The sequence below is a fragment of the Gracilinanus agilis genome, chromosome 2 (genome assembly GCF_016433145.1).
Source record: "Gracilinanus agilis isolate LMUSP501 chromosome 2, AgileGrace, whole genome shotgun sequence".
Taxonomy (NCBI): domain Eukaryota; kingdom Metazoa; phylum Chordata; class Mammalia; order Didelphimorphia; family Didelphidae; genus Gracilinanus; species Gracilinanus agilis.
Genome location: NC_058131.1, coordinates 189510334 through 189535038, shown reverse-complemented (window position 1 = coordinate 189535038; position 24705 = coordinate 189510334). Strand labels below are relative to the sequence as shown.

General features: G+C 34.6%; 1 protein-coding gene across 1 annotated transcript in view; it reads right to left on the bottom strand.

Moving 5' to 3' along the window:
* Positions 1-24705, bottom strand: part of CSMD1 (CUB and Sushi multiple domains 1) — a 2120031-nt gene that overhangs the window by 981634 nt on the left and 1113692 nt on the right. The gene's annotated exons all lie outside the window — the stretch shown is intronic.

The following is a 24705-nucleotide window of genomic DNA, read 5'->3' as shown; positions in this document are numbered from 1 at the left end:
GACAGAGACAGAGAGACAGAGAGACAGAGAGAGAGAGAGAGAGGGAGGGCATATTCCATTAACAATCCAATCCAGAAGCACTGAAAGTGTTGGTTGATTTTAGTTCTTAAAGAAAGGGGTAGAAAAGAGAAGATAGATATATAGACTGGAGATTCTTGGAATTTGCAGCGTCCAGTGAGCTGGTTTTGACCATAAACTGTGCTCACAAATGGAAGGGTGGAAAAAATGGGTTTCCTGACTTTGGAAAAATTATACAGTTTTTATTCTTTTTACCTTGAGGAAAGAGGAGAAATTCTTAGAAAGAGTGGGTGGTTTGAAACATAAAATACTAAGTATAAACTGCATTGAATTTGGGAATCAATCCAGCACTAATGGAGAAGCATGTACAGTGGGATTTAGCAAGCTTTTGCTTATTATAGAAAAAAGAAATTAAACAGTTGTGTAAAGGATGCTAACAATGCATGATTGGGGAACAATGAAGACCCAACTTATGGACACCTTGTGTGCTTCACTGATATCCTTGCAATGTTAAGAGAAGATGAACTTGTTAGGTAACTCCCCTCCCCATGGATCTGAACCCTAAATTTATAGAATGATGTTATGACACCTTCCAAGAATAGATTAGTAGGAATTGGATGAGATCTTTGCATCATTGGTGAAAATACTTGTACTTCTGTGATTATGAATCCACTGGAACATTAAAGTATATCTGCAGTATTGAAGTATACTCGTTGGATTATGGCTCACTATAGGAATTATTTTTGTAATCTAAGGATGATTACAAATTGCTATATTCATTAAAAGAGTAACATGGACACCTTTGTTGGCAGTTTTAAGAGAGATCATTAAAATCAAATGAGTTTTTAAAAAGAAACTATCTTTTCATCTGAGTAGGTGAAAGACTGAAGGCTGAATACAACATATTAATATAAAAATACAATTTAGAAGCATTATAAGATTTGATTCTAAACTCTCACACAAACAAACAAAACTGGCTAGATATTTTGATTTGTATTCGGTCTACCTTTAGCAGAAATAAAGATATTGTAGACATCAGCCATCCTGGAATATTTCAGAATAGAATCATCAGGACTTAAAACTCAGAAGAATCAGTTCTTAGTTGTATTAAGTAGAAACATGGCATTTCAAATGCCAAAAAATTGGTACATTTTGTTCTGAGCAATATCTGAAATTTAATAATTTTCTTTCAGCTTCTATATTATCTTTATTCATTTTTCAAACATAAACATGGACAGAACTTGTTTCTAAACACAGCAGTGTTCAAAAGTTAACTGTAGTTTTATTATTAACCTAAAACATGTTCATGATTGTTGTTAACAGATGAGAAAAGTAAATGATCTGGTAGATAAGAGAGTGGTTCTCAGGAGAGAAATCTCTATGCCAGAGAAAAAAACTTTTTAGTCAAGAATTAAAATAAGATGACAATAATTATGACTGAGACCTAATAATGACCATACTATGTAACTATGGGCAAGTAATATATTCAATTTAACTTTAGACCTAAAGTGATCAGCATCTCATAAAATGTTGCCTTTCTATGACCATCTAGAAACCTCTCAATAGTGACAGTTCATTGTAATTGTCTAATAACTTTGTTTTCTGAGTTTTATAGAATCCCATATCTTATAAAATTCTATATCTTTCCATTATAACAAGAATAATTTATTGAATTGGTTATGCCTGATAAAATGATAACCTCAGAAAATTTATAGATCTTAGAACCTGCCCCAGTATCAGGAAAACTTGACTTTAAATCCCACCTTTATTTTCACAACCCTCTACAAACAGCCAAGCAACTGGTGATATATGTTGGTAGAAGGAATTTCTATATCAGGTGTTCCCTATACAATGAAATCATAGGGTAGTCTTCATATATACATGTGCACTTGTATATGGATATATGGATATATGTATGCATGCATAGATGTGAGTATGTAAATAATGAGGCATGTATATATATATGTAAATACAAGGTATGCACATATCTAAGAACTATTTGCAAAATACTAAATCAGAAGAGTCTGCAACAGATCATAGAATCAAAATACTTAGAGATGGAAGAGACCTGAACTAGTCCAGAGATGAATCATTTTTTGAGTTACGGAAAACTGGTTGTCTGGTAAAGTTCATTGATCTTTTCTCAGTATATGTATGTATGTATGTATGTATATCTATATATATCTATATATATATATACAAACATATATATGTGCTAATATGTGTATGTACACATATTTATATAAAATACACACACATATATAAGATATTTTCTATATTATTGAGGGTTCTTAGGCTATGGACCCTTTCTCTGAATAACACACGCAAATATATGTATATATGTGAGTATTTTAATATATATTTATGTAACATGTGAGTATTCTAAAAAATCTTAGGGCAATTTTAAGCTTCAAGAATTCAAAAAGTATAAATGATATAACATTTTAATTATTTAAATTTCTTTTCTTTTATACTTATTTAGTTTTGTGAGTTTTGAATGATAAATTTTTAATTTTAATTTTAACAAGACTAGGAATCTTATCATTATGTATTATGTATGTGACAGTTTCTGCATAACATTGTCTCAGATAGGTAGATTAGTGGAAGAGATTCTCTTGTTTGGCCACCTTGTTACCTGGTCTGTGTCCATGATCATTTCTCTTGTGGGATTGGATCAAAATGGTCACATATGCATCAAAACCTTTCTTTGAGTGATTTTAAGGGCAGAATTACAAATGCATCCTTTTCAGTTACTGAGCAACAACTGATAAAAGATTTTACAAATTTCAAAAATCAACTTGAGCCACATACTTAATCCAACCTCCTTTTACAGATGAATATATGCAAAAAAATTATTAAATATTTAGCATGTGTTGATCACTGTGCTAAGAACAGTGACTTCAATACAAAAGCAAAGACTTTTCCTATCTTCCAAGAGCTTAGCAGGAGAACTAATGTGCTTAGAATATTAGCAACTAAGGAAGATATCAGTTCAGAATGTTGCTAACACAGTACTGGAGTCATAGGAAAGTAGATCTATACCCTTCTACAGTGACAATGGCATGTTTCCCATAGGGGTTTGGGCTCAGAGGTTCCTGTTCAGGGTGTGCTTAGAGGAAGGAATGAAGAGAAATAAAACTGAGGATTTCTTGTTAACAAGTGGGCAGAAAATTTCTCTCATTTTCTGTTGGATTTGTTTTTAATTCTGGGAATGCATGAATTTACTATTTAATCTGGAGTATCTAAGACAATTAGGATAAAAAGGAAGAGAACCAATGAATGGGCTGTTGACATTTGGAATTTTTATAGCCCTAGTTTCATTGTAGTTCAGTAATAATAATAGCACTGTGATAAAACTACTTACAGGGAAGGTGATGGTTGCTGATATCTCTTTGGAGGGTGGGGGGTGGTCAGACAGATGAGAAAATAGAAACCCAAGCAGATAAAATTATTTCTCCAAAGTTAGAAGATGATAAGTTACATAGATGGGAATTGAACCTAGTCTCTCTGACAATATCCAATGTTCTTTCTAGTCCAAGTCTGTGAGTTGATAGTGGAAGGAAAGCTGTCATTTGAGGTAGTTACAAAATTCCTTAGGTGCTCACAAAATTACTTTTCTGAGTCTAAAAGACACTGTTCTCATTTTCAGCCTGGCTCCATATTTTAACAATAAGAAAAAGTAATGTATTAAATAATCATGGAAAACATATAAGAATAAAGGGAAAGCCAGATTACTCTTTGGTTTGAATTCAAATCTGGTCTCAGACACCTACTAGCTAAATGATCCTTTTTGCATTAGTTCCTCATTCATAAAAAATGAGTTGGAAAAGAAAATGGCAAACTCTCTTTTCCAAGAAAACCCTAACTATGTTTAAAAAGAGTCAGACACAACTAAAACTACTGAACAACAGCAATATTACCTCTAAGAATAAAGGACAGAAAGCTGCTTCTTTTATTTTTGTCGTTGTTTTTTCATTAGTCATTAGTCAGGAAACATTTATTAATTGTTTATTATATACTAGGCACTCTGGTAAAATCAGGGGATACAAAGAAAAAAAAATTAAATCCCTACCTTTAAGAACTATAAATTTTAATGGAAGAGACAACATTTAAATACATAGGAACATAAAAGCTATTTACAGAGTATATGAGGATAATCTGAAGTAGGGGAAAGCATTAGCAACTGGGGGGACCCAGGAAAAGTTTCCTACAGTAGGTGAGATTTGAATAGAATCTTGAAAGAAGCCACAGAAACATCATAGGCATGGGAAGGAAATGAATGCAAAAGCCTAGAGATAAGAGATTGAAAGAGCCTGGCTTAAGAAAAGGTAATATTATCATCATTGCTTAGAGTCAGCGAGTTTTCGATGGAAAGAGTTTAGCCCCAAATTCATGAAAGCCCTAACATGTATTGGTGTAAGGCTTTATGGAAGAAGATATGGGTTCCACTCTCAGAACATTCACATATAAAGCCTCATTTTCTTCCTTCTCTGGATCATATGTGACTTAATTCCCAGATCTTAAATCTAAAGCTAGAAGAGTTATTACAGACTTCTATTTGATATCACTCTGTTATTAAAAAAAAAAAAAAAACTTTTCTTCCACCGTAGAATCAATACTATGTTTTGGTTCTAAGGCAGAAGAGTAACAAGGGCTAGGCAAGGGAGGTTAAGTGACTTTCCCAGAGTCACACAGCTAGGAAGTGTCTGAGGCCAAATTTGAACTCAGGACCTCCCATCTCTAGGCCTGGCTCTCAATCTGCTGTACTACCCAGCTGCCCCCTCACTCTGTCATTTTTAAGATGAGAAAAATAAGACTAAAAAATGTTAAAGGACTTGCCTGAAGTAGCATAGGTGGTATGTAGATAGCAGAGAGGTAGAATTGAATCCAGGTTCTCAAATTTTAGATCTAGGGGTCAACTTGTGGATTTTTAAGTCTCTTCTTGCCCTAACATTCTATGATTCTTTGGAAGACAAGAAGTAATTTTCCTGAGGACATGTTAAGAAAAATATCCTAGCAATTTCGACAGTGTAGAATGCCATCTAGGAGGAGTAAGACTGGGTAGGGAAAGATGCCAGCAAACTTACAGGATCTGGAACAAGAATGGACACTGGATTATTACAGACCAGTGATGGTGTAGAATATCTTAAAATGCCTTGTTTTTTTAAAACTCTACCTAAACACAACCTTATATGAAAAATTGTGGCCCACTCCCCAGCTATTAGTACTCTTCCCAAAAATATTTATCTCCTATCTATTTAATATGTGTTTGTATATTATACATTTATATATAAATTTATAAATATATGTATATATGCATACAGGAGGTAACTAGAGAACTGATTCTGGAGTCAGAAATCCAGACTTACACACTTAGTAGCCATGTGACCATGGGCAAGTCACGTAACTCTTGTTAGTTTTAATCCACTAGAGAAGAACGTGGCCAATGACTTTAGTATCTTTGCCAAGAAAACTTCATGGACATTTTGGTCCTTGGGGTCACAAAGAATCAGACACAACTAAACAACCAAACACCAGCAATAATGCCATATGTGTGTGTATAAAAAATACACACACATATATTTTAAGGATATATATTTTCTCCTCCTTTAAAATTAGTAAACTCCTTGAACATATTTTACTTAAATTTTCTTAGTCCTGGAGCCTACTAGCTAAGTTGTGCAATGAATAGAGCACTAGGTCTGGACTCAGGAAGAAAAGACCCAAATTCAAATCTGCCCTCACATACTTACTAGCCACATGACTGTGGGCAAATCACTTAACCTCTGTTTTCTTCTATTTCCTCCACTATAAGATAGAGATAATAATAGCACTATATCCCAGGGTTTTGTGAAGATAAAATGAAATAGTGATTGTAAAGCATTTAGCACAGAGTCTGATGCATGGTAAATACTTTATAAATGTTAGCTATTAGTATTTTAAGCACAGTGCCTGGCAAGTAAAAAGCCCTTAATTAATATTTGTTAATTGATTTATTTACTAGCAGACAGTAAGCACTTAGGTGTTTAATGAACGTTGATCTATTGCTTTATACATGACAATTTTGCCTGAAGCCAACCTATAAAGGGGCAAGACGGGAAAGTTTTGCTTTTACTAGGCAAAAATCAATCTAAAAACCTTCAAATAACAAGGAATTATTTCAGTTTGGTTAATTACTTTCATTAAGAACTCAAACGTGTTGAGTTATTGATTAGCTTCCACATAGTGATAGTAAGGAATGCTATTTTTCAGATGGTATATAGGATATTGGTTATAAAATGATGCCATATTACTTTGCAAACTTCTGTATCTGGGAGGGAATCTATAAAAAGAATTTAGACTCTCAAGTTGACAAAACCTTTGAAATTAGTTTTTTACTTGTCATAGAACAGATAGCACTAGATAGCACAGTAGATACAACATTGCACTTGAAGATATGAATAAAATCTAGATGCTTGTTAGCCGTGTAATCCTGGGCAAATCACCTAATCACTCTCAGCTTCATTTTCTTCAGCTGTAAAGTGGGAGTTAACTCAAAAGATTGATGGCAATATCTATCTATATCTTTCTCTATCTCTATCTCTATCTCCATCTCCATCTATCTCTATTTCTATATCTATATACATCTATATCTATATAAAAGTTGCTAATAATATATGTAAAGTATTTTGAAAATGTTAAAGTATTAATTAACTCAATAAACATTTATTAGCAACCTGTGATATCCCAGGGACTCTGATAAGCACTGACAATACAATTACCAAAAAAAAAATGCACTCAGCAAGTTTACAATGATACAAAGGAGTACCCAAGTTAGGGGATGGGGGAAACTTTTACCATGGCATTGAAAGCAGGTAGAAAAACATATGAAAAGTGGATACAACTGAGCCTGATGTCTGCCTTCTGTAAAGGAAAGAATTGGAAGGACTTTGGTATTCTTCCTACCAATCCTTTCATAAAAGGGGAGAAGAAGCTGAGGAAGGTGGAATCAATAAAGGCTTGAGTTAGCAGTGCAGTGATGAGATTAGGGCAGCTACGGGTCCCAGTGGGCAGAACCCTATGTCTAGGGTCAGGAAGACATGGATTCCAATTCTGCCTCTCAGATACTTCCTAACTATGTGACCCCAGGCAAGGTTCTTAACTTTACTGCTCTTCTTCCATGGAACTGATATTTAATATCAATTCAAAAATAGGTGAGGGTGAAAGAAAAGAAGAGAAGAGAAGAGAAGAGAAGATGAAAATGAAAGGAAAGGAAAGGAAAGGAAAGGAAAGGAAAGGAAAGGAAAGGAAAGGAAAGGAAAGGAAAGGAAAGGAAAGGAAAGGAAAGGAAAATAGGAAAGGAAAGAAAAACAAAAAAAAGCAAAAGAAAGAAAAGAAAACCCCAAATGGGGTCCCCCAAAATTAGACACAACTGAACCATGACAATGGATGAAATAGGTGGAGTGTTATTATATGTGTTAGCTAATTTATTATTATTGCTGTTGTTATTGTTGTTATTTGAAGCCTCATATCTCTTCTCTACCCTCAGAAGCTTTTGCCCCAGACAAACATTTAATGTTATTGTTATTCAGTTGTATCCCACTTTTTGTGGTCCAATGGACCCACACATAGCAATGCCATGGGGCTTTCATGGCAAGGATACTGCAGTAGTTTGTCATTTCCTTTTCCAGTGATTTGGTGGATCTTCTCTGTCAGGCAATCAAAGATTAAATGACTTGCCCAGAGTGACATGGCTAGGAAGTGTCTAAGGCAAGATTTGGACTCAAGTTTTCCTGACTACAAGCCCAGCACTTTAATTGCTACCTAACTGCTATTTAATAATACTAGCTTGCATTAATAAGGTTGTTTAAACATGTTCAAAGCACTTTATTATTTCAAGTTGAAAAGTAAGTGTTATTTTAATCTCCATTTTATAGATTTGAAAACTGAGACTGTGAGGTTAAGTGACTTGGTTACACCATGCAAGTAGTAAATATTTGAAGCTGGATTTGAATGGCAAAAAAAATTTTAAACTTACTTTCTGTCTTTAAATTAATACTAATTATTAATTCCAAGGTAGAAGAGAAGTAAAGACTACGTATTTGGGGTTAAGTGACTTGCCCAGAGTCACACAGCTAGGAATTGTCTGAGGTCACATTTGAATCAAGGGACTCTTGTCTCTAAGTCTGGGGCTCTCCACTGAACCAACCAGCTGCCCCTCACATGAGTTTTTTTTTTTAATTCTAAGTGCACTTCCTACTTGTTCCTACCTAGCTGTCTATTTGCCATTCTTCAAGAATTTACCTTTCATTTATTCAGCATTTACCCTGTCTAGAATCTTTTACCCTTCCCATATTCTCATTTATAAATGGAAAGTCTTTAAGGTTTCTTCCAACTCAGAGTCCATGAAAATGGCTCAGCCCATGAAAATGCTGCTATTTGTCCTTCAAATCTCAACTGAACCTACCATTTCCATGAAGCATATCCTGATCTCTCACTTTAGAGCCACCTCTTCCTGCTCTGCAACCACATAGTGCTTATGCTTCTACCACCTGCTACAAACACTGGAAGGGAAGGACCATATCCCTTTCATCCTTGTGTCCTCTGTAGTTCTAAAGAAATATTTGTGGGGAAACTATCCTTTTTGATGCAGTTGGTTTCCCCTTCACCAAGGATATGCTGGAGGCAATTTCTTTTGTTGATATATGTAAGATCAAGTCAAATTTACCATCCCAAGTCTAGCCCTATTGTTTGATAAGCTAACAATTTCAGAAATCCTGGCAGCCTCCTGAGTCACTTTGTCAACCTCAGGAGGTTGGGGTCAGTCCTTGAACATTTTAAAACTGATGATAGGTACTGTTTTTATTTAATTGATAGATCCATCAGGAAATGAGAGGAAAGGAGAAAAAGGAGAGAAGAAAAGAGGAGAGGGGAGGGAAAGAGAGGGAAAGGAAGAAAAGAGGGAGATTTTAAAATCTCATTTTCAGATACTATTTGTATTCTACTGAAAAGGTCACTTAAATCTGTCAATTTTCTCATCTGTCAAATGGGATAATAATACCACCTACCTTAGAGGGTTATAAGAATAAAATGAGATAATTGTAAAGGGCTTTGTAAACCTCAAAGTGCCATATAAATATTGTTGTTATCATTATTGATTGATTGATTGTAGTAGTAGTAGTAGTAGTAGTAGTAGTAGTAGTAGTAGTAGTAGTAGTAGTAGTAGTAGTAGTAGTAGTAGTAGTAGTTAGTAGCAGTTGCTGGGAAAGGTGGAAACTAGCAGTTGGGATACAAAGTGGCCTGGCATACATGCCTCTGGGGCTCAACTTCTAGTTGTCTATATATTAATTAACATTGTCTCAATGTTAATATTCTTCAATGTAATTCTTTTTGTTTGTTTGTTTGAAACTATATTAAAAGTGGATTCTCCTTGAGTATCTCAGACTAATTAATAACATCATGGTATACACATTGTTAAAAAGTGGTCAGTTAGCTCCAACACAGTTTTGTTGAGGGAGAGTAATATTGGCTTTTCTGGTATAGTATGCAAGCTTATTGGGAAATTGGAATGACCACAAACTCTATGTGTTTGAAAACAAGTTTATAACAAACATTCTAACTAAAAGATACTCTGGAGTCAGGTGACCTTGTTTTATATTGTGGCCCTATTACTATCCATTTATTCTTTAAAAAGTCCCTTAAACTCTCAGTGATCTCATATGAAAAATGAGTAGATTAGAAAAGGTAACATTTTACAAAAGGGACCTCTGAGGTCCCTCCCAGACCTAAAACCATGATTCTATGAGACAATCTTCTGCTATTATTTTAAAAAGTGTGTTATAGTCATAGAGCACAATCCTTGGAATCTGGATGATCTGCTTTCAAGCCTTGCCTTTTAAATAGACTCAACAGTAGATAGAGTTCTGGGCCTGGAATTAGGAAGACTTGAATTCAAATTGAGATTTAAACATTTACTAGTTGTGACCTTGGATCACTTAGCCCTTTTTGCCTCAGTTTCTTCATCTATAAAGTGAGCTGGAGAAAGAAATGATAAATCACCCCATTATCTTTGCAAAGAAACCTCCAAATAGGGTCACAAAGAGTGGGGCACAACTGAATTAACAAAACAACCACCACAAAACCATTTAATCTCTCAGAGTTCCAGACAATTATTGAAGACTATAAATTGCAAATGAGTTTCTGGAGAGTTTCCATACTGAAAATCATGGTTCCAGAGCCCCAAAATAATAATAGTTTTAATATTAATGAAATATTGAATAATACAGGATAAGGTGATTTAAAGAGAATGATTGGGGGGAAGGAGGAGGGGAGGGAAAGAACATGAATCATATAACCATGGAAAAATATTCGAAGTTAATTAGTTTAATAAAAAATAAAAAATCTCTTTGGGAAAAAAAAGTTAAATAAAATACAGACAGTGATTACAGAGTAAATCATTACTGATATTTCTTATATTAAAAGAAAACCAAAGCATCTTTATAGTCTTAATGCCAAAGCCTTGTTTGGAGAATTTATAATCAATAATAACTAATGATATCTTTTTATTTAAATTTTTTATTAATTCCAGTTCTTTAATATTAATTTCTGACATTTTACAATCTATATTCTCTACCTCCTTCCCATCCCTTCCATTTCCCCAAAAGACAGATAGTATAATATAGGTTGTACACATTTTATATGTATTTCCATGTTCATCATGTTGGGAATGATACATTTTAAAGTACTTTTATGTCAACAGGTTCATTTATGCTCAACTATTTTGATCAAATTTACTGTTGACAAACTCAAGCAAGCCTCTAATGCCATTTGATATAAAAACTATACTGGGTTGCTTCTACTCAAAACTAGTGTCAAAGCAGGGAACATTTATATATCTATTAAAAAAAAACCTTACTTTCTGTCTTAGAATTGATATTAAGTATTGGTTCTAAGGTAGAAGAGCAGTAAAGGTAGGGCAGTTGGGGTTGGGTGACTTGTCAAAGATCACACAGTCAGAAAGTATCTGAGATCAGATTTGAGCACAGGATTTCATGTGTCTAGCACCAGCTCTCTATCCCCTGAGCCACCTAGCTGCCTCAGAACTGGGAATATTTCAGGGAAATGTGACTGAAAAGCTATAGTAGCAAATATCGCACATATAGTCATACAACTTTTTTACTAAACTGCAGTATTATGACTCAAGACTTCCAATAAGTAATTGCAAGTAGCTCAGAATCCATTTAATTTGTAGCATGTCAGTTGCAATATCAGGTACGGATGTTTGATGATATATATCCTCCCTAAACAGATATTAATACTATTCACTTATGAATTTGGAAATGTTAAATCAATAACATTTTTCAATAATTGCTCATTTGTGTCAACATGTTAACAAGTTGTATGTGTGTAGTTATGACTACTTTTGCATAGCTCTGAACCAGGTGTTGGCAACCTTTTTGGTTGTGAGAGCCATAAATGCCACATTTTTTAAAATGTAATTTCGTGAGAGCCATACAGTGCTCACAGTGAGCTCCTGTAACAGCACCTGAAAAAAATTGACTTTATGGCTCCTGCAGAAAGAGACATATCTGGCCCTCAAAAGAGCCAGATATAGCTCGAGAGCCATACGTTGTTGACCCCTGCTCTGAACAATGAGAGCAAAAATTAAATCCAGTCAAGGAGCAATAGTTCCCCTTCTGCTTATTTATTTAAAATGAAAAAAAAAATGCTAGTATTTTTGTGCTTTGTTGTACGCCTACATCCTGCTGTTCTTAGATGTTTCCTTTTCTTTCTTCTCTTTTTTCTTTCCTGCCTTTCCTCTTTGTTCCCTTCCTTTCTTTCCTGTTTTTTTCTTCCCTTCCCACTTCTCTCCTTCCTTTTTTTTTTACTGGATCCATAATTTCATCATTGTAGAGAATGTCTGTTATAACCAGAAATCAATAATTACTAGCTTAGTCAATGTTTGAAGTGTGACTTTTAGAATTTTTTTAAATGTCACTGTGATTTACAGTAAAAATTTAACTCCAGGCAAAAGTCTTTGTATGTAATCAGATTTAGAATCTAGTACCAGGATAGCATCTGAGTTAGAGTACTTTTAAGTGTGTGTTAACCATATTAATCATAAATGAGTTGTTATGTTCCTAGGTGTGTGAATCTTTGTGATAGTGTACTTTATTTCATACTAATTCACAGAATAGACTGTAGAAACCAGAAATTTACTCAAATGTCATGGAGGACAGTAATCCATTAGAGGGCTGGAGCCTTAGAGGCCAGGGGCGTTAGAGGGCTTGTGGAAGTTGGGATGTTTTATGTCAGAATGACCTGAAAAGAAGCCTAGGCTAAAAATGCTCTAACCTGTCCATGACTTTTAAGTCACCATTACTCATGTCAAGTGACACCTATAAGTCTTCACTCCCACTCTGTAAGTTTCTGTGGACCCTGGCCATGTGATTTCTCTATCACAATAAAGCCAGATCTTTACCAAGAACGGTCTCCCAACATCTTATTTTTTACAGTGTTAAGGAGTTTTTGCTACTGATGATTAGTAAATACTTTGTAAATTATAGTCTTAAAGAGTTGCCTGGGGAAACAAGGGGTTAAATGACTTGTTCAGTATGGTTCAGTGGTGGGACCTGAACTCAGGTCTTGTAAAGTCCAAGGTCATTCCTTAATCCACTTTGCTACATTTCATTTCTTATGAACATATGCACATTCATGAATTTGCCAGAGTGTATAATTTAGAAAATATCAACATTAGGCAGCTACATTAGGTTTGATGATCTCAGTTGCCTTCTGTAAAAATAATTACTTTGCAGCAGGAGAAGGGCAGAGTATTTTGACCTCATACTGAAAAGGAGTAGGGACTGTTGATTTAATTACAACCCGCAACTCAATTATTTTATGCTTTCATTACCTATGTGTTCTTCTCTAGGGCAGATATCCTGGTGACAGTCTCCTAAAGTACCTAGATTAAGGAAATCATTGATTTTTTATTTCCCAAAAGAAGACCAGATTAGTAATGAGCTAGAGTCTGTCCTACCTTCCCAAAGTAGACTGGTATAATTTTCCTTTCAGGGAAAAAGGAAATGTGTCAGACCTATTGTGTCCCTGATTCTGAAACTGATTCTTTATTGCCAGAGCTGGAGGTTTTTTCCTTTCTATACAGTGCTTCTATCATGAAGTTTAATATTAAAGAATGTTAATATTTTCTTACAGTTATGCTAAAGAAGCCTACCAAATTCTTAGAAGGAAAACTAAATTTTGGAGTCAAATCCTCCTGCTTATATTTCTCTCTGGCTTTGGCTTTCCAATTCATCCTTTAAATCTCTAAAATGTCACTGGTTAACTTCTACCACAATATCCTCCCTAGTCTCTTTGCACATAATATCTTAGTCTTCAAGGTAGTCCCAAATAATGCCAAAATACATGGTCCTTTCAGCCACTAAATTTCTCTCAAATACTTTGGATACTGTAACTGCCACTGTTCTCTATCTCCAGGACAATCTGTTGCTGTCCCTTCTGTCTGAATCTCTGATATTCAAGTTTGAGCAGAAATATTTAATTAGAGGATTTTGGCCAATAGTCATACCAGCTGCCATCTGTGCAAGATATTTTGAAATCAAAAGAGAGAAGATATAAATGACCAAGATACTGATATTCAAATATAAGGCTGAATAGACCTTTAACATCATGCACAAATTTCTGCCAAGCGCAATGAATTGATTTTAATACTTCTACCATCAAAGGACATTCTAAAAGACAACTAAATTACCTTCAAAGACTTTCCAAAGCTGAAATGCTATCTAATGCAACATATTAAATATTTCTACCCCTGCATCATTTTTCCAGCCTCTGAACACAGATATTTAGAATATTTCATAGATCTCAGAGATTTGAGCTGGAAGAAACTTTACATGACTATGCAGTCCTAGCTTTTCTTTTATAATCATTTAACTAAGACTCAAAGAAGGGAAATATTTTGCTCAAAATCATATGGTTATAAGTAGTGACTACCTGGTTTTATGAAACTCCAAACTGACCATTGTCCCTGATAGGCTTTCTGCAAGAAACCCCTTTACTGCCTCTTTGTCCCAGACTGAACCATAAACCCTCAAATATTCTTTCATTATTTTAGGGAGGATTAGGAGATACAATCAAGTCTTAGGTACCCTTTTGTCCTCCAAATTTCGTAACTTATCACTTTGCCATTCCCAGGTGTTCTAACCACTGGCTGGGAGCCTCCTTCTCCAATTACCCAAGTCTCCAATCAGTTTTGCTTCCTTTCCTAAACTCCCTAAAGTGTATATAAGACTCCAAGTTCTTCTGTTCTTTGGAAAATCCCATTCATGGAACATTTTCCCAGATACTTCGTTCCCAGAGTCTCAGAGCTTAGTTCAGTGTGATGTTGTTGTGTGTACCCATGACTCCGTGGAGTGGCCATAAGAACAATGTCTTTCTTATCCCAGTTCAAGACTTGTTTTTCCTAACTGCTTTAAAGCTTCTGTGTTTTCTGGGTTCACAGTAGCTATGCCTTGATATGCACCCATGTGCAGAAAAAAGTCATGACATCCAAAAACACACAGCATAAAGCCCAACCAGCCAGAATTCATGCCCAAGTATTTGGACTCTGAAGCCAGTGCTTTTTGTTCTAGCCCAATGCTAATATTTTCCTTTAAATTATGATTAGTCAAATCATTACATAAACATATATATAGTAAATATTTATTCAAATGAGAAATATTTAGTAAATGTCTACTGTCAGAAACCATTCTAGGTATTAAGGACAAAAAATGTTAGTTCAACAACTATTTACTGAGTGAAAAAGTAATCCAAAGGTTATTAAAAGGAATAATACACAGTTTTTGTCTTCAAGTAGTTACAGATATGCAAATATTATAAATATGCAAAATATCCCAAATAGATGATAAGAACCATAAGGATGAGAATTCTATTCAGACTCAGAGAATGGATAAAGGTCATCTGGTTGAGGTTAGCTGGAGAAGCTTCATGAAGAAAGATACATTTGAGTTCATCTTTGAAAAGCTACATATTTTTTGAAAAGTTTAGATTTGGGGGATGGTTATTGAGGCAAAGGCAAAGATTTGAGAGTTCAAAGTGCATTCAGCGAATGATGAATAATCTAACAATCAGGAGAAAATAATACATATAGAAGGAGAGGAATGGAACTTTGGACCAGAGAATAGAAAGATAAAGGGCCTTGAATTCAAGCAGAAGAATTTGGTAATTGATTAAAGAAATCCTGGAAGGAGCTTTTTTTTTTTTTTTAGCAAGGTGAGATAGCAACTCACTATATAGCACCTTGCATTTTTTACTTGCTTGAGAAAGACAGAAGCAGATAAGGGCCCTCAGTTCCTTTACTTGTTTTGTTATGTTTTATTTTCCCCATTTCCTTTTGTCATTTATCCCCTTGAGTGGCCTTGATGAAAATAAAGACTTATATTTTGCTGCTTTTTCCTTCAGATTTTGATGCTCTAGTCTCCCAGGAGCCATACGAAGAAAAGCAACCAAAGTCACCATCATTGCTGCCAAGAACTCACTGATGTTCCATGTGGCCAAAAGAAATCATTGTCTCTGCTTTCCCTTCTGCCCCTCTCTACTCTTCCAAGGGACATCTTTTTAAAATTCCTCTGTAAGAGAAAACTTTTAAAAATCTCAAATTTAAGGCAATGGCTTCTTTTTCCAAGATGGGAAGAAATACAGTGCTCAGAGATCTTAGCCTTCAAAGCAGCTAGTATAAGTTTTGCATTAGGAATATTAACATAGCAATTCTGTATATGTAGATTTCAAAAGGAAATTGCTTTTATTACTTTTATATTAGTGATTATAAAACATGGAATAACATAAATCTTTTAAGTAGTAACTGTAACTATGGCTTTAGAAGGAGTTAGACTCAGATAGTAAACTATGTATAAGATATCAATTATTATTATATAATATTAACCATAGTAAAAATGATGGATATAGTATAGAATATTAGCATATTTTAGATTCCAATTAAATTAAGAGCTTCTATTATAAACTTTGGAATGTTAAGTGCACAGCTTGACTGAATCTTGTTTCTTGATAAAGATAACAAATAATCATTGAATTAGTAATAATTATTGTTACTTTCAAACTACACTGATGAATTGTTCTTATAACATCTTAAACCATACATTCTAGAGATTGAGACATTTAACAAAACTAAGAAAGCTGTGACAATGGAATAGAAAGGAACACTGTCCAAGAGAAAATGAAGATAGAAGTTGGCCACTATGAGTAGAATGAGAATGAAGAAGAAATCAAAGATGAACAAGATTTCTTGGGTGACTGGAATAGGAAAAGTTGCAAAGAGGACTTGGTTTGGAGATGGAAAACAAAAGGAATTGAGTTTTGGAACCATAGAAGTTCAGTACTGGCAAGGAATCTAGGAGTTTGGAGAGAGCTCTGGGCAAAAAAAATATACACTAGGGAGTTATTTACAGGGATGAATAATTGAAAGAGAAAAGGTAGTATTCTCTGGAGAATTTTTTTCCTAATCAATTAGGTTTAGTAGATCTGTATTCTAGGTAGATAGATATATAAACAAGTGTCTGGATGTATCTTCTACAATGCTTTACATTTTTAAATGGTAAATCTGGAATTTAAAGTCATAAGTTGGAATACTGACTCCTATCTTACATAAATGATTATAACAAGTAAAATACCTACTCTAAGCAATAATAAGATATTAGCAAGAACTTAGAGATTTTTTATATTTCTCCTTCTTTTTAAGAATGCTATGATATTGACTTTTAAAAAATATTACTCTGAAAAATTCTGGGCAAAGAATTATATATATAGTTATTTAAAGCAATTTCAATGAATTATGTTTACAAAAATAATTTCATTGTTTTTGTTATTTAATACAAACTAATTCTACTTGAATAATCACTGAAATAATATTATGTTAATAACTGAGAGTTTTCCATTATTTTTCAATTTTATTTCAAAGATTATTAACATTGACATTTAGTCAATCTGCTATTAGCTAGGAAAGTGATGTAATGTTAATATATCAATTAATCAAATAAGCAAAAATGTCCTGGACAGAGTCTTTAACAGAACAGTGATAAAACTGATCTGGTCTTATTAACTAATTCAAATTTTCTGGTGATTAATCTGATATCATACCTGTTCAATGTACACATACAATTCGCTATAGCCAAGAGATTTTTTTCCATAAAACTGCTGCCATGGTGTGACATGGCAACCAAAAAGGCAATGCTATGGTAAGCATTAAGAGAAGCATAATGTAACAGAAGTAAGGAGGCAATAGTTACATACTCCGTTATGTTAAGCTCTCAGCATCACATTCTAGGAAAAAACTTTGATATGTTGTAAAGTGTCCAGGTGAGGATATTTGAAGCAGCTGGGTGTTACAGTGGATAGAATTCCCGGGCAACAAGTAAAGAAAACTTGAGTTCAAATCTGACCTTAGGGAAAGCAACTCATTCTGTTTGCCTCAGTTTTCTAATCTGCAAAATGGATATTATAATAGCACCTACTTCCCAGGTTTGTTGTAAAGATCAAATGAGATAAAAATTGTGAATCACTTAGCATCGGAGTACCTGGAGCATAGCTAGATTATATAAATGTTAGCTTTTATAAACTATCATTCAGGATCATGACAGTCCTTAACTTCATACGATAAGAGGACTGGCTACGGAAACTAGAGATAGTTATAGTGGTAATCAAGTTACCTGGGTAAGTGAAGATTTGGGAGATGGACTCCAAGTCTTTTAAGGATTATCATAGGTTAGTAAAAAATTTAATTTGTTCTTATTGGATCCATAGAGCAAAATCATTAAACAAGTTTGAAAGTAAAATATAGCAAGTTTAGAAAGAGAGGAAAGAGGTTTCAGGCTTGAGACTAGCAGATAATTAACACTTAGGTGGCAAGAGAAAACCGACAAACCAGCAGAGAAGATTGCTGGAATAGTAAAACAAGTAGAGAACAATCAAAGGAATTGTCACCATATTCTATCCCCTTCTCAGTCCAAAAAAAGGAGAGAGGAAAGGGCATTTAGGAGGAGTTGTATTAAGCATGTCGAGGAGGAAGAGGACTGACTTTCCCTAAGGAACACACATTGCAGAAGAAAAAATAACACTTGACACACATGGAAGGTCCTCGAGCTAATCAGAATTCCCAGACTCCCCTCACTCTGCCACAATGAGGTTACTTCTCTCTCTGTCTCTTTGTCTCTTTGTGTCTATGAGTCTGGCTCTCTCCTCCATTTCTCCCAAACAATCAGCTTTAAAGCCATAGTACTGAGGGTGTCTTTCTAGCAGCCTAGAAACCTAAGCTTTTCTCCTTTTTTTATGAGCTGCCTCCAGGCAGGCTCTGAGCAAGAATAAGCCAATGCCTTCCTTACAAGCCACTTGCAACAATAGCTCCTTGCTTTCTTTTTCTTATCACTTAATTGCCCTTCTCCCTTCTTCAAGACTGTGTGTGTGTGTGTGTGTGTGACTCATGGTATTTTTAAAAATACCAATTCAATAAACATTTATTAAATGCCTACAATTTTCAAGGCATTCAAATAGGCAAATGAGAAAGGAAGAACACCACCTTTCTGACCTTAAGTATGCTATAACTGAATAATTTTGATGAAGAAATTGATGTTCCTCAAAGTAAAAGAGTATTTTATCTCTGATGTATAAAAAGTTTATAATTTTTAACACAGCGAAGATATTAGGTAATTATTGCTAATTAGATAAATAGCCATCATTAAAAATGTTACTAAAAAGTATGAAACGATTAAAAAGCATTTTCATTAGACCAGCTCTTCAATTACTCTTATAGATGTATCAGGATTTATGAGCAGGTAGTGACTTTGCTTTTAGTCTTGGCTTTGTAATGACCTTGTCAACACAGAATCTAGGAACCCCAAACTTATAGCCTAGTAAGATCTGATGAACCTCAAGTTTTAGGACTAGCTTGTAAGTTGGAGACCCCAAAGCTTGTACTTGCTTCATGTTCCCATGAGAACCCACCCTGAAGGGAATCTGGCTGGCTGTTTCAGACTGAAAAATGGACCTTAAGACAATTTCTGGCAGGTGGGTCCAAGCCCAAGTCAAGTGAATCTTTAACACAGTAGGCAGCCTGTCAGTCTCATAAGCTGAAGGTCCTGAGTTCAATCCTCCAAAGGAGAGGCTTCTGGAGACCAGAAGTCACTGGCCCCACCTGTCAGAGATTGTCATTTACCTTAGGGTCCATTATTCAGTCTGAAACTGCTTTCTTGAGATTCCCTTCAGGGTGATTCTCACAAGAACAGGGGACAAGTACAAGCTTTGGGGTTTCCAAACTTATAAGCTAGTTCTAAAACTTGGGATTCATCAGATCTTATTAGGCTACAAGTTTGGGATTTCTAGATTCCATGTTGACACCCTTTACTAAAATTGCTGTATATGCTAATGGTGTTCAGTGGAGTGATGTGGGGAGGTTGATCCCTGACCAACCCCACTCTCTACTCCATGAAATATTTTTTTTTTTAAAAATTGAGGCAGATAAAGAAATATCAAATTAAATGTAAAAATTATACATAGCCAGAATCCATTTGCAGAGTGTGAAAAATTCCATTGGTTAAATTGGAAGGGGTCATTAGTATTTCCTGATCACAGTTAAAAGTTAATTATATAGTCAGTCCAGGCAAGAGCCCACTAATGAAGTAGTGAAGGCAAGCTAATGATTTTATGGTGTGTGATTCCTATGCCTCCACCAGAGGGCACAGAAAAGAAGGTATTTCTTTCTCCCACTTCCATGAGCCATGGTGTATTGAAGCAGAGGTACAAAACCAGCAGGAGACACAAGATCCAGCAGGAAACAGTTCAAGGGGTCAGGTTGTGAGAGTTTGAAGCATAGCTGAGATAAATCAAAATGAAGCAAAGACACATACACTTTCTTTGGAAACAGAGACTCAGAGAGGAGAAGTATTCTAGGCAGGAAATAGCTTCAAGCAGTACAGCCTCTAGCAGCAGCAAAGACAGCTGAAAGGGAAAAAGTGGCACTTCTAGTATACAATTGAGCTTCAGAGAGGAACAAACCAAGGAATCCCCTTTGAAGAGTTCAGCCTGCTGAGATGTTGTGACCAGGTGGGGAGTGGCAGAAGGATTCCACAGAGAAAGGCATGGCAGCCCTGTGGTATTGGAGGCATGCCTTGTCTTGGCCATCAGTATTCCCCACATTGTTATCTCCTGATTTGTAGTTTACTTTCCTTACTATATCTTCTTTTTTTAAATCCTCATCTTCCATCTTAGAATCAATACTAAATATCAGTTTCAAAAGAGAAGAACAGTAAGGGCTAGACGTTTGGGGATTAAGTGACTTGCCTAGGGTTACCCAACTAGGAAGTATCTGATGTCAAATTTGAACCCAGGACCTCATGTTTTAGGCTTGGCTTTCTCTCAACTGAGCCACTTACCCACACTGATATATCTTCTTAATAAAAGCTTTTTCTTTGAATTAATCGTGTCTACTGATTGACTTAAAAATAAGCTAACCCATGAGAGCTCATGATCTTTCCTGTGAAACTATGAGGACTGTCACTTCCCTGGGGACCTCTTTCACAAAACCATGAGTGCTGAGTTGTGGTGGGAGGGAATAATTCAGAGAGAATGCTACATTACCAGCAGAAAGGAAATTCTGTCTTTTCCATAGACATCAGATGTTGAGATAATATGTTTTATACATACACATATGTATATATATAATACACGTATTCATATATATGTAGTATACATACATATGCATTTGTGTGTATGTGTGTATATATATGTATATATGTATATATGTATGTATATATGTATATAGATAGATAGATATAGATATAGATATAGATACTTTAGACTTTGCCCACAGTAAACAAATTCGATAAGATAATCCTGGTCAATGGTAATCACTGAAACTTGTCTAATTGCTTCAGATCTCCAAATGGAATGACAAATATACTTTGTTAAAGTATTTGGCAACACTTAGAAAGGCAATCTCATCAGCTAAGCAAAAGATTTAATGAATATAGTTGAAATGAAAGAACATAAAATTCCATTCTCCTTTGGAAAAGTATCAATAAATTTAGGTATTTTGCATTTAAAGAAAACTCAAAGGAGATATTAATTGAAAAGTCTGAGGTAGGTAATAATATATTTCACCTTTGCCAATAGCTATTTCTCAGAAAAAAAGAGAAAGGTTAATTCTCAAACTATTTCTCTTCAGAGGATTCACAATCTCAATTCCTTTAGAATCTACTAGATGATACTAAATGCATCAATCAACAAAGGAATTTTTTGGGAAAGTAGAGTGTCCAGTTTCTACTATTCTATTTTACGGAATAGTAATGGGGAAGGATCCAAAGCATTCATTTCACATGACAAAAAAATTAGATTACTTGAGTTCCATGCAGCAATTAATTTTACGAAAACTTTAAAGTACATTTGAGGGCTTTAGTAGTATGCATCCTTAAACCTTTATCTTTGACTGTTAAGAGATTCCCCATTGGAAGAAACTAACTAAAAAAGACTTTGTCTAGGAACTCATTCACAAGAAAATTAATATATCTCACATGGATACATTTTATAAAAATTTAAAATAATCTTAGTCTGTTAGAATAAAGCAAGTTATACTACCCAAAGATAGCTGAGAAAGAGGACAAATTACAAATGATTTATGGCATTACAGTATAACATGAAGAAAGTTATAATTATATAAAATGGACATAGGCTATTGACACCAAAAGAAAAAACAAAACGCTTACAAAAAGAGCTAGTTATGATCTAATTCTTAAGTCAATTATTGTCATTCTATGTCCGCTAAATAGTTGTGAGAAGATTTTTTTATCTAGTCCAGAGCCTATTTTAATCTGTTCCAACAAATAATACTTCATATTCTCATTTGTTTCTTTTCCTTTTAGTGTTCAAGAAGGAAATTTTGTTTCAACAGCATCTATTAAATGGATTGTTTGACTTATAGCTTAACTGTTGTCAAAACTTGAATTATTTAGTTCAGTCAAATGAAGAGAAAACTTTGCATTTTTTATTTACAATAATAAAAAAAATATTTTTCTAAACTCCGACAAAGAATTTATAAAAGCATGCTTCAACATTAAGTTGCATTTGTCTGGAGGAATGGTCAAAGTTAGCTCGAGGTAAATATATTTTAAAATGGGGAAAATAAAAAGAATATTAGTCTATATGCCATTTGTTTCAATGAAATCCTTTCCTTTCCTTTCCTTTCCTTTCCTTTCCTTTCCTTTCCTTTCCTTCCCTTTCCTTCCCCCTTTCCTTTCCTTCACTTTCCTTTCTTTCCTTCTTTCTTTTTTCTTTCCATTTCTATTTTCCCTATTCATTAACTTTGTCTAATGTTGAATACAACTTCAGACAAGTTGATTTTGCCTCGTCTCATTACCACGAATTGCCTGAGAGTATGTACTACTCAATTTTTTCAACTCTGTGGCTGTCCCTCCCAGACTCCTTTATGGATATATGTGAAACAATTTATGTAACCATTTCTTCAGGCTGTGACTCCCATGAGTTTTTATTTAACTCTGTTCCTCTCTGCTCCATTGGATGATTTTGCATCCTGGTACAATATTGCAATCTCCATAACTCTATTAAAGACTATTGCTATTTTGATAGTCTTTTTTAATTTAGGTTGGTAGTATGTCACAATGATAATTTGAAGCTAAATAACACATTAGCAAGTTTTATAATTCAATTATAAGATCCCATACAATATTATACGATCCCATACATTATTATTCTTAAAAAAGGGGCAAAACAAAGTGATTCCAATAGTCAGAGGAAGAAGGCCTTTGGGTACAGGAAGACAGTTTCAGAAAACAAAACTATATATCAATAGCAAAGGTGTGTACATTCTGTATTAAAAATTACATTTTCCCAGGAGTTAATGAATCCCTACTCCCATGTCACTAGAAGACATTCTTTATAACTTGAATAAATGAATAAAAAATTTGCTAAACAAATATGGTAACAAAAGGTGGGAATATAAATGCAAAAACAAAAAGAGTTCTAGATTTCAAGGAGCTTAAATTCTGACAGAGAAACCATACATATAGGAGAGGGATAACCAGGTAGAACATTTGGTAACAGAAAGTTGCAAGGATTGTGAATGGGACCAATGGAGTAAATAATGGCAGAGTAGATCTGATCATGATCATTGGTTTCAGAAAGCATGTGGGGGTTGGGGGTAGGGGTTATTGCAGAAGAAGTTGTAGAGGAAATAAGTTGGACAGAAGGAAAAGAAGGTGAAGGCTAAGCCTTTATTGTAATAGTGTCCTGGGAGAGGCAATTAGTAATATGGAGAACCAAGAGCCAGGCCTGAAATTCCTACAAAATAAGAACTATGAGTTTGTTTTTTTTAGGAGGTTGTAGATTTTAAAAGCCATTTTCTTTCTGTCTGTCTTTACTTTTTATTTTTTTAGAAAAAAATTTCTATAGTTACATGATTCATGTTTTTACTTTCCCCTTTCCCCCCTTCCCCCCCCCAATAGCCAATGTACATTTCTACTGGTTTTAACATGCATCCTCTATCAAGACCTATTTCCATAGTATTGATGGTTTCATTGGTGTGGTCCTTTAGTGTCACATCCCCAACCAAGTCCGCATCAACCCATGTGTTCAAGCGGTTGTTTTTCTTCTGTGTTTCCATTCCTGCAGTTCTTCCTCTGAATGTGGGTAGTTTTCATTTCCATAAATCCCTCAGAATTGTCCTGGGTCATTGCATTGCTGCTAGTACAGAAGTTCATTACATTCGATTTTACCACAGCGTATCAGTCTTTGTGTACAATGTTCTTCTGGCTCTGCTCCTTTCACTCTGCATCAGTTCCTGGAGGTCTTTTCCAGTTCACATGGAATTCCTCCAGTTTATTATTCCTTTGAGCACAATAGTATTCTATCACCAGCATATACCACAATTTGTTCAGTCATCCCCAATTGAAGGGCATACCCTTGTTTTCCAGTTTTTTTGCCACCATATAAAGTGTGGTTATAAATATTTTTATACAAGTCTGTTTATCTATGATCTCTTTGCGGGTACAAACCCAACAATGCTATGGCTGGATTGAAGGGCAGGCAGTCTTTTATAGCCCTTTGAGCATAGTTCCAAATTGCCATCCAGAATGGTTGGATCAGTTCACAACCCCACCAGCAATACATTGATGTCTCAATTTTGCAACATTCCCTCCAACATTCATTACTCTCACATGCTATATCATTTTAGCCAATCTGCTAGGTGTGAGGTGGTACCTCAGAGTTGTTTTAATTTGCATTTCTCTTATTATAAGAGCTTTAAACATTTTTATGTGTTTATTGTTTTAACCATTTTTATGTGTTTATTGATAGTTTTTATTTCTTTGTCTGAAAATTGCCTTTCATGTCCCTTGCCCATTTATCAATTGGGGAATGGCTTGATTTTTTATACAATTGATTTAGCTCCTTGTATATTTGAGTAATTAGACCTCTGTCAGAGTTTTTTTGTTATAAAGATTATTTCCCAATTTGTTGTTTCCCTTATGATTTTGGTTGCATTGTTTTTGTTTGTACAAAAACTTTTCAATTTAATATCATCAAAATTATTTATTTTACATTTTATAATTTTTTTCTAACTCTTGTTTGGTTTTAAATTTTTCCCTTTCTTTAGATCTGACAAGTATACTA